This window comes from Cyprinodon variegatus, unplaced genomic scaffold, assembly GCF_000732505.1.
Source record: "Cyprinodon variegatus isolate N-32 unplaced genomic scaffold, C_variegatus-1.0 Scaffold246, whole genome shotgun sequence".
NCBI lineage: Eukaryota > Metazoa > Chordata > Actinopteri > Cyprinodontiformes > Cyprinodontidae > Cyprinodon > Cyprinodon variegatus.
The window spans coordinates 280,183-291,528 of NW_015150699.1; the positions used below are offsets into that span (position 1 = coordinate 280,183).

Consider the following 11,346-nt stretch of genomic DNA (forward strand, 5'->3'; position numbering starts at 1 on the left):
TTGGACTGGGATGCTTTGGAATCACAGAAGTGTGAACATAAGAGTCTACCTTTGGCCAAAGCACAGATGGCACAACATTAATAGTACTGTTTCTGTCCTTCCAAGGGTTTATTTATTTGGTTTTAAATCAATATTGAAATGTGTAAGGCATTACGGCACATCTAATGAAAATGTTTATTCAAAATAATTTTTACATTCTGGTTTGATTTTGCTCACACTACCTCAGAAAAAGACGGGTCCCTTTTTAGCCATATAATGTGCTTACTGAAGGGAAGAGAGGAGACTGAAGGAGATAACTCCAGAGCCCAAGGACCAAGTTCTCCTCTAAATTGCAAGAAGAGATGAGATACAGATTTCATCTGTGAAATGACGCAACCATATGTTTGCATAAAGGAGCTTAACAAAACTAGCTTCATAAGAAATGTTCTGCAAGCAGGCAACATTGTATTTTGCACAAAAAATGGTAAGAAACACAGAGCATTACCCAAACCCCCAGCATTGTTTGCTCTTTTTGGGTTATGCTAGTTGATCTATTGTAGAACTGGCTTTGAATTTAGTGCATTAATGATTTTATTTTCATGCATGCCCATAATTTGAACACAATAAATATTAAAACTATATCTGAACTGGTATCCTTACATATTGTGTATAGGTAAAATTGTAAAATTTTAACCCCGAGAATACTATTATGTTAAAATCGCTGTATTGAAATATTATAATATTAGATCAAATTTGTGAAAAATAGGATATATGCCTCTAGCTATGAAGGTATTGTTTATTTATTTATTTTTTTTACATGTATTTATTTCTGTAAACATCTTCCTGTTTACAGCTATTATTTTATCAGTTTTCTTAACAGTCTTAACACAATACCTTTTATCAAAACCATTTTTTTCAGAAACTTGTCTCCACCTGTCTCCTCTGTCATTATTTTTGCGCTGATGGCTTGCTTGATTGCTCATTTCCTTCACCTGTTCTCTGTTCTGACTGCACTGACTTGCTGAGTAGTTCTCAGCTCAAATCTTTACATTTGTTATATTGTATAAAGCTTTGTGTTTACACCTTGAAACTTTATCTCTGGCTATTTACCTGAGAAGAGATCGCTCGGGACAAACTCTTTAAATAATACTGCTTTATGTACAGTGTCTGTATTAAATTACCATGATACAGAACAACAGATTTTGATAGAAATTGTAATCTTACTCAGATTAGAGAAGTTGCTTAGCACTTGACACCTGGGCTCCCATCTTGTGAATTGGCCACAATTCACAGTTAGAGAAGCATTTTATACAACTCCAGTATGGAACACCATGACATCATTACAACATAAACATTTACAGATAAGGAGACACCCATGGCTCCAGCCTTATCAAAATATTGCACTTTGTTCTGAGATCAAGGACACCGCTCTCATTCCATTCCCAAATCTTTGCCATGTGCATAATGAAGATGACTTTTTATCCTGACAGAGGAACTGTTCTAATTAGATAAACTACTTTGGAAAGCAGTAGTCCTGCCACGCAACAGGCAGCTAATATTAGGGATTAACCAACTCACAAATCATTAATAATAATATTCCTAGCATGACAGGGTTTGGTATTGTGGCTTCGTGTTTGCTTTCTTGCTTATTGTACAAAATGCTTTTGTTTGTTGTTTTTTTATCTTATTTTTTTTTTTTTTACTTTTTTAAGAAAAGTGTATAGCTTACTGATAAAGTGAAAGGAGACCATTAACCTTTAGTTACCAGTGGGGGATTTCACAAGAAATCAGATGAATAATTTTATAAAAATGTATGCTAATTATGACACAAATGTAAGGAATTAAAAAAAAAGACAGTCTTTGTTTAACTCATCCAGGCACTTGTGAGTCAATGCAGACTTAAGGGTTTGAGGACCTTTAGTCTTTTTTCACATTTCTCATCAGAGAAGGGACTTTCCATCATCAGCAGAGTTCCATTAAGGTGTCTGTTGCCTAATGGACTTGTTGAAAATCCAAAGACAGAGAAGAGATAGATGATAAATACAAAAATGAGAAGGGTTGGGTTTGGGGAGATAGGGGGTTACCACGAGTCCACATTGATCACCTGTCAAAGAGAGGAGTCTAATTTTCTCTCTGACAACAAATTACTTCCACATCATTCCTTCTATAAAAAACAACACCTAAGGGTAAGAAGGAGTGGTCCATGGTGAGTACATATCACTTTATGTCTTTTGATACTTGGAGCTTCAGTTTAGTTCATTTGTACCTGTTTGTACTTTAAAAACAATGTGTTTAAGAGATTTTGAGTGTCTTCACATCTACTCATACCTTCTTCAACTAGACAAAAATGATTAGAGCTACAGTAGATAGAGCAAAGATTAGGAAAAGAGGGAAAACCAATATTGAAGTGCTGTATTCAGCACCTCTGCTATGTATCCTTGTCAATTTCCATAAACACAGAGCATGCTGGCTTGTGACGTCATTGCGTCGTCTACTGCGCATGCGGGACAGTTAAGCTGTATGAATGCAGTTTACACAGGAGATCACATGCAAGTCGCATATATTTGGAAATGTGAACGGTAAGGCAAAAAAATCAGATTTCACGAAAAAAAAATCGGAATTGAGCATTAAGGTCTGCAGTGTGAACGTAGCCTAAGTTGTTGTTTCTTTGACTTTGTGAACTGAATTGAATGTATGCTTTGCAAAGCAGTCTCTCATTGAGAAATTGGTTGAATGGGCAATTTAATATCCCTATCTTTGTTCAACTCAGAAACCAGGTCCCATATGAAATCTGGTTGGTCAACAGCTTTGTCTAAATGAAAGACTTAGATATGAAATATTAATATCTCTCTCCGAAATGGTAAGTTGTTGTGGTGGGGTAATGAAGAAAAGTGCTTGTAACATGCTCTGATGCTAGTTTATTTCAGCTTTTCTCCAATCCAGCAGACCCTCCAGAGAGCAGGAGTGTATAGCAAGGGTTAGGGCAGAAAGAACCAGAGCCAGGCAGAGCTGACAGTCCGAGACGAGCCCCTAGAGCTACAAGAGGAGGGTGAATGATGAATTACTTAACGGTTCATTCTAGGGCTAAATTAAAATGCTATTTTTTTAAATGGCCTAATCTAGTATTACAGGACAGGCCTAGGGAGGAGTGGGGTAATATATGCCACTGGATAAGATTACCCACCCTCTTAGCAACATTGCTTTTTGTTGTTAGGCAATTTTTCTTTGATGTAGCAACCATAATTTTAATCAACCCGTAAAGAGGAGGAGCACATGTCAAGTCAGCAGATTTTTTTTTGTTTTTTCACAAATGTGCACATTTTATTATGTCAAAGTACATTTTTAGCATTACATGTTTAGTGAAATATACATTAAGGGATTTGTGTAAATTATCAGTGATCCAGTTCAGGGCAGCCACAAAACAGGCTTAAATTGGAAGGCAAACAGACTTTCTCTTAGTTTTTTTTACGAAGACGGTTCAACACCTAACCAAGAGTCAATTCTGTCAGCTTGCACAAGTACAATGTGTATTTGAAGCATGTATTTAAGCAGTGTTGAGGTCCATCCTTCTAGGCACATTACAAGGCAGATGCAAATCACATAGCCAACTCCCGGATTGTTGTAGTCTATTGATGTGCATAGCCTTTGGAATCATAACGAGTGTGCTGAATTGGAAATGCTTGAAAGCTTAAAACCACAATCCTCCTCCCATGGTAAATATATTTTAAGATATCATTGCAGATTAAATTTTTTGGTGGTTTCCATACCTTATAGAACTATATAAATCCCTTTAAAAAAGATTAGTCTTATTAAGTTAACCGGATCATACTGTCCAAAATGTCACCTATGTGAAAAAGTGAGCTGAAGGCCATGGAATAAACTTAACTACTGATTCAATTTACGCTGACAAATCTAGTTTGTCTTAAGGGCTGGTTATACTCCTGCAGCAGTGTGTCACAATGAGCTTGTTGCAGATGTTTTTGATTTATGCTCATTATTGAAGCGTGGTTATTCCACGCCACAATGCAAGAGAGACAATCACGAACTAGCTGTGGGTCTAGATATGGCCGAGCCAATGAGTAAGTGGGGGCAAGTTTGTAGGATAATGGAGGGACATAAGGGCGAAATACAGTGGGGATCAAGGTGGAGAAAGGGTCCAAGCTTTCTCTCGCACCTCACCTCAACTAGCTGGTCCAACTTAACGAGTCATTTTCCACAATGATGGTCATACAAACAAAACAAGCCAGTAAGGTACCAAACAAGAGATATGCATAGTATAGAGCGGATGTAGATTTGACCAATCAGAGCCCTCCTTTCGTTGGCACTGTTTGCGGTCACCTACAATTTTGGAGAGGTGCACCAGAGTGTCAGCGGCATATTTGTGTTCACTGCGACACACACGTAGACCACCTTGTTTCTGAGTATAAACCAGCCTTTAGGCTGGGTGCGAATGTGCACCGTAATCACTGTATAGAATATTAAATCCCTTTATTGTCCCAAAATGGGAAAGTTATGATAATTATTGGAGATGCCAGGGATTGAACCCGGGACCTCATACATGCAAAGCATGCGCTCTCCCACTGAGCTACATCCCCGTCCTGTTGATGTGATAATTGTAGATGAGTCTTGTGATGTCTAGTGTAAGGGTCATGGATTAGCGGACCAGGGTCCAGGTCTGGACCCAAACTGATTTTAAACATTTATAGGTTACTGCATGTTGTCCAACGACAGTGTTTAACTTGACTTGCGCAGCTACTTCAGTTAACATGGTAAAGCCCTTCGGAAGTGTCTGGTACAAGGCTGCACGTGGTACGCTTTAGACAATGAGCTGTGTCAGTCTGGGTTGCTTCTGATTGTTGGCAAACTTGTGGCAAGCCGAATGATGGGAAAGATGGGGAAGACGAATAAAGAAAGTAAGCAGAGAAAGTGTAGACTGCTGGAAGAAGCACAGAGATCTAGTGAAAGAAAGGTAAAATGGTGTGCTCAAATTTGACATGAGTATGTTTGGCTCAACCTACAGCTGTGAAGCAGGATTCCCCACCATGACCAAAATCAAAAATAAATATCGATCCAGGCTCACGATTGAGCACCTTGATATGTGCATGAGAATGGCTTTGTTGCAATTCAAACCCAGGTTTAAAAGCCTTGCAGGTCAGCCTAAAGCCCACTTCTCTCATTAAGCCATAAAAAAATAAAAAAAACAAAAAGAAACAAACGGTCAGTTCAGGTGTTTTACAGTATAAGATATGTGAATTAGGAAATTGTCTATATACCTCATTTTATTTCAATGTTAAATGCTGTTTAAAGTAACAGATTATAATAAAAGATAACTCTGGACCTTTACTGGTTGTTGATTTTCTTTATTCGGACCCTGCTGATTTTTAATTGGTTACCTCTAGTATAGTGGATAAAAAAGTAGAGGACTTTCCCACAATGCACCTTGAAAAATAGTAATCATAGATTGTCAATAGATGAGCAGTTATATCCCAGATTGCTTTAGAGCTCTCCTCGCAAAAGATTATGGCATTTTTTGTACCGTCAACAAATAACAAAGATGGCGCAGACATCAGGAGGGGAGTTGGAGTAATGCGACCACTAGGGAGAAAAAAAATAGTGGTCATCTATCCGAATGGTCATTTAACTGAGTTCACTGTAAAGTCCACTATATAGTCCCTGCTCCATATAGTAATTGAGGGATTAGGGATTTGGACGGAGGTTTGGACACAGCCAGTCATATTTTCAACGCAGGATGTGAAAATACCAAGGATGTGTAGGAAAAGGCCGAAATGGGGCTAAACGCCCTTTGAAAAGATCAGAAAATCACTCACTGATGTAAGAGATATCAGTGAGATTTACTGAGTTTCCATCCATCCATACATTGTCTGAAATAATTTTTTTACTGTATGTCTTGTACATCAACATGCAGGTTAACCCCTGGACAATCCACATTAATAAAATGTGCTTTTATTTCACTCCTGTGTATCTTTACCTTTGTCTGTAGAACCAGAAAAGGTAAAAAAGGGGCTTATCTTATCCCACTACCCTAGATTAATGGCAGGTCAATTAAAAGCATAACTCATTTGTCTGTTTAAATGAAAGCTAAGCATTAAGTTTAACTCAAAGTAAGTCAGTGCTCCCCCAGTTATCTCATGAAAAATGACTGATGTGGTTAGGTTTGACATTTTCACTATCCTTTCCTCCTCCAAGGATTTGGGAAACACAGTGGCATTTGTATACATAGCTCTACAACTCTGCCCAAGCACAGCATTGTATTGTGCATTTCAAAGGCCTTTCAATTTAATCTGCATCACCTCCAACTCATCTTTATCTAGACATAGCCATGGTGAATTCATATTTCCATTCTTAGAAAACTATTACACCCTATTGCAGAAGATCAAATATGTTTGATATGAGAGAACAAGAAAGATGTCAAAACTGCTTTTAATGAATACTCTGTGTGTTTTAATTACCTTTAGAGTACAGTGGCAAGCAGCAGATACTGCTGCTGTACAGTTTGATCAAGTTACCTGCGTTTCAATGTTTTTGCATGGTGTCTGACACATTTCTATTACTGTACATAAGGTCAGATTGCTAGTCATTATTAGAATAATTCTAATAATGATTTTGTTAGTTAAATCAAAGTTTAGCTGAGTAAGGCTACATTTAGGTCAATATCAATGTTGTGAGACAATATAGCTCTGTATGGATTCAATTCAAGTATCAGCCTTTGCTTGATACTTTGTTGATCCACCTTTAGCAGAATTTACAGGCTATAATCTCAGATTCACCAAGAAACACTGTATGTCCAAAAAGATTTTGTAAGTCATCTGGGTCAAGAGACAGTTTCTTAAGCAAAGGTTTAATTACAGCAACCTCCAAAGCCTTTGGTACACATCCCTGTCACAGATTAATCAGATAGATTAATCACATCTAAAGCTTTGTTTAGTTGATCATTCAAAATGTATTTTTGTTTTATCTAAGTTTTAAAAAACTGGCTCTTCATATTATCAGTTAAAATTCTGATTAATGATACACAATTATCAAAAGGTCAAAACTAGTTAAACATTTCTCAGCAGTTTTCTTTTTCCGGATATTGACAAGTTTTCCCTTTTCCATGTAGGCAATTCTCCTACAAATCATACAGAGGTTAGACTGGTAAAATGGAATAACTTTGTAATTGAAAACATATGTCATGGTCTTGTTTGCCTCTTCTGGATCGTAGAAAGCTGTTTGGTTCAAGAAATCACACTGTAGGAGATGAGAACATGGCGTTCAAATCTTCTGACTGTTCCAATCTAACAGATTAATGAGTCACATAGGCCTAGGTCGGCAGTGCCCCTAGGAAAAAGGAGCACACATGATCCTTTATATCAATAAAAAAAGACATTTATCCGTCATTCCATTGATGAAGTGAGATGGCCTATTTGGAAAAGGGCAAAATTATATTAGAGGTTGACTCAAATTCTTCTAGTGGTTTTCCATATGTCACTGGCTTATTCACAGCTTCCGTTTAAAGCAGGCAATTTAAGATATAACACCATAAATCTTAACCACAGCTATTGGTGATATTAAAGGAGAAAAGATGACAAATGCTACACATGACAATATGACAAAACTAAAGAAACAAACTTTTATTGATATAAAGCATTAGTAAAAGTCAATATGAAACCAATTTCAGTTCTATATCCACTCATATACAAAATGTCAAAAGCAAGCTGAGCTGGACATTTATGAAAGATTGAACAACTTTGAATTTCATAGATAAAAATACAATTTACATTTCAGTAATTTAATATTATGTTTGTAAACATCATCTTGAGCCACAATATTAAATGCCTTTGGATGAAACACAACCTGAAGCAAGAATATCGAATTAATAATGTAAATTTTATCAATGTTATAAAAAAGGGTCACGGTCAGTTCACTGATGCATCTGTACAGAATATCCCATAAAATATACATAAATGCATCCTGAGAATAACCCCTTTCATAAGAACAATGCAAACTAGATGTAAGGCATTTTTTGTTTCAGTTTTCAATGATCTCAAGTAAAAGTGAGAAGCTATTAAGTTTTATTCAGCTATGATGCAGACCTAACATGTGCAAATAAAGAGCAAACATCAGCTGCCTAAAAAACTAAATTCAGGTTTATGTTCTGCTTTTGGCTGCTACACCCTCAACTCCTTAAATTAAGTTTGATCAATCCAAACTGAGGTTAGCAATGAGTAATAAAAGTGACTAAAATAAATGTTTAACCACTGTTGTTTTTGTTTTTTCATTGGACATTTTATTCTTCAGTCCATGTAGGTTTAAAATTATAAACTAAAGAACACAAGGGTTGTATGATAATATTTTTCCCATTCATGTATATTGTCCAGGGATTTATTTAGAATGTAACTGTTAAGTATTAGTTATGAATGCGCCTCAAATTTTGTAGTCACTGATGTAAAACTTTGCGGGTGTTGAGCTTCAGCAGAATAAATAGCAGTTTTCTTTATGGCAGGGTTGAGGGTTAGGGATTGTTCTAATAATGGCTGAATTGAAGTCTGGGAATAACAGATTGTTAGGCAAGTATTAAGACAGGTTGACAAGCAGGTATGACAGGTAGTTTGTTAATAAAGCAATACAATTCTCACATCGATAAAAGAAAAAAGGGCCTTTAGCTCATGCATGATTTTAAACATGTAAAAAACAATTGCGGCGGCTTCTAGTCACAAGCCTTCATCAAGCAAATAAATTCTGATAATCAGAAGCTCTGTTGAAGAGCATGTGGTTTGCAATGTCCGACCAACCATATCAGTACATCAAAGGTGTTAAATAAACATATCATAGTTGTAAATATTAAAACTAACATGCGTTTTAACAACCATTTCATTGTGTAAAAATGATGTCATACCAATCACATTGTTTCAGTGCTCATCAGAAAACCAGTATTTTGTATTTCTGTTGAAATGTGTAGGAAGAAAAAAAAAGAAAATTAAAAGTTATTTTATATCATTATTTAAATACTAACCCTTTTCAATATTATTTATACGGTAATATGAGAACCTGAACAAAACAGAGGGCATTGTCCCACTTGCTAGCTAACACAGGCAAAAATACAAATCTTTTCATATCTTTAAGATGATCTTGGATGGTGGTTCTTTTCAAAAATAAAGGTTTCCATCTTACACAAGTCAATAACTAATAATAGTATCATGATCTTGGCACTGATGGCACTCACTCAATTCACCTGTCTAACTCTGCTCATCTAAGCCTCCTGCTGCCCTATTCTTGTCTTGGCTCAGCAGAGAGAGTGGCTTTTTAGCATTACGTATTGTTCCTGATATCCTGACCTGTTCTGCTCTCAACCACTGAGTCTACCTGTTCCTGAACATTCTGTCTGAATCTTCTGCCTGAACTATCTGTGTTTATCCCTGTTCCTGTTCTCATTGGTATCTCTGACCGGGCTCCGGACTCGTGGACCTCTTAGCCTTCCTGTTCTGATCTGTTTCCCTGACCTGGCTTGGACTCCTGCTTGTTCTCTGGGGCAGCAGCATCTGGTTGCATTTCTTTGGCAGCCCACCATCTGGATCCTACCTCATTCTATAGAGATGGACTAAACTGTTAAACCAGGATAGTGGCTCATATGGGTAATCATTCTCAGATTATCATGGTCACTCACCTGTGTTTCTCTTTAACCACAGCTTCCAATCATAGACACCCTAGCTGCAGCTACTGCTATCCACAGAGCCGGTTCTTAAATAAATGCTTTGAATTATCCCACTGTCTGTCTCACCATGAATTCTGGGTCCTACGATCTGAGTTTATGACAAACAGTAGATAAAGTATTGTTGCAATCTGGGGACACGGATCTCTGAGAAAAAGTCAATCAGACTAAGAAAGCTTTGATATCATATTGTTTTATAGATTATTATGGTTTTAAAAGCCTAATGTTAATTCAATTAATTAAATAATTTTTTTCTCCCACTTTATTAAGGTATTTAAGTGTCAACATTAAAATACTATGATATTAATTATGTGCAGTTGGGTTTAATGTGTTTGCAAACAAAAACACAAATTTTTCCCAATGTATGATTAAAGGTTTGAATTAAAAAGCCTTTTGAAGACGGAAGATAAAATGGTAGAAAATGGTAGAAAAGGTTAAACTAGTACGAAAAATATAATTCTCCCACAAAAAAAAAAGAAACAACTAAAAACTACTGACAGTACTACCATCGTAGCCGAGCGATTTTAGATTTCAACCCTGCTCACCTGATTTGCTCCAGGCTCCTGTAACCTAATTGATGAGACTAAGAAAACAGATTAATCTGGGTTATGGTGATATTTCCTGCAGTTGAAATGTACCTGTACTCCATGAAATAGAGGAACATTGTCTTTTGGTCTTTTTAAAATAATCACTGTTTCTTTTAAAAATGCCTATTTTTATTTTACAGTACACACTCATATCACTTTTATTGTGCTGATTATGCAGGCTTGAGCAGAAAGAAAGTTTAAAGCCTGATAAAAAATCTCCAGAGACATCAGTGCACCTCAATTCAACCATACAATTAGTGATCTCACGTGGAAATGAAAGCTTGCTCACTGTGTACCAGTTGAAGCAGACTGCATCAATAAACACACCCTGTTTGCTCTGTTCTTTGCAGAGCTGTAGGCAATTTTGCATCTCTTACTGAAAAGAAAGAGTTCACACGCTGGTGAAAGTGCGCCGACAGCTCCTCCTGTACTCACAGAACATTATGCAATGAAGAGGTACCACTATCTAAAGCGAAAAAAGTTAGCTTCAAAGCTTTTTTGACACATTTTTCCCTTTTAAAAAAGAATAGATATATTTTATATGACTTGAATCACAAACACTTTTAAAAGACAATAAAGTTGATTTTGAAATTGAGGAGATCAACTGATTGGGATCTAACCAATTCAGGGCATTTTGTTATATATTATTTATTTTAGAATAAATACAAACCCTGCAGCTGCATGGTTTGTATTATTTCCAAAATAAATAAAGTAAAACAAGATAACCTGAATGCAGCTGGCCGGTTTGTATTCATCCATGTATTAACAGCTAATGGACTTTTTCACCTTATCATCTAAAGAGAAAAGTCGTAACTTCATTAATATTGTACAAGTGAACACAGCATTTATTTGCTAATTTATGACAAGAATTTTAATTTAATGCATGTCATATTATGGAAATTAACGTTTTGATCCTGACTTCCAATCAATAAACAAGCTCTGAAGTATATTCAATTGAAATTCTGGAACAACTTTCAGTGCCTTCTTTTATCAACTATGGACAGCTTGGATTTGCCCAAAGAGGAAGAAACATAATTATGACTCTTAATTGAAACAGGCAGTGAATTACAG

At 36.4% G+C, this 11,346-nt stretch overlaps 1 non-coding gene across 1 annotated transcript; it reads right to left on the bottom strand.

The window, feature by feature from the left end:
• Window positions 1-4,502: 4,502 nt before the first annotated feature.
• trnaa-ugc lies at window positions 4,503-4,574 on the bottom strand. The gene has a single exon. It is a non-coding gene; the product is annotated as a tRNA-Ala (tRNA).
• Window positions 4,575-11,346: the final 6,772 nt, after the last annotated feature.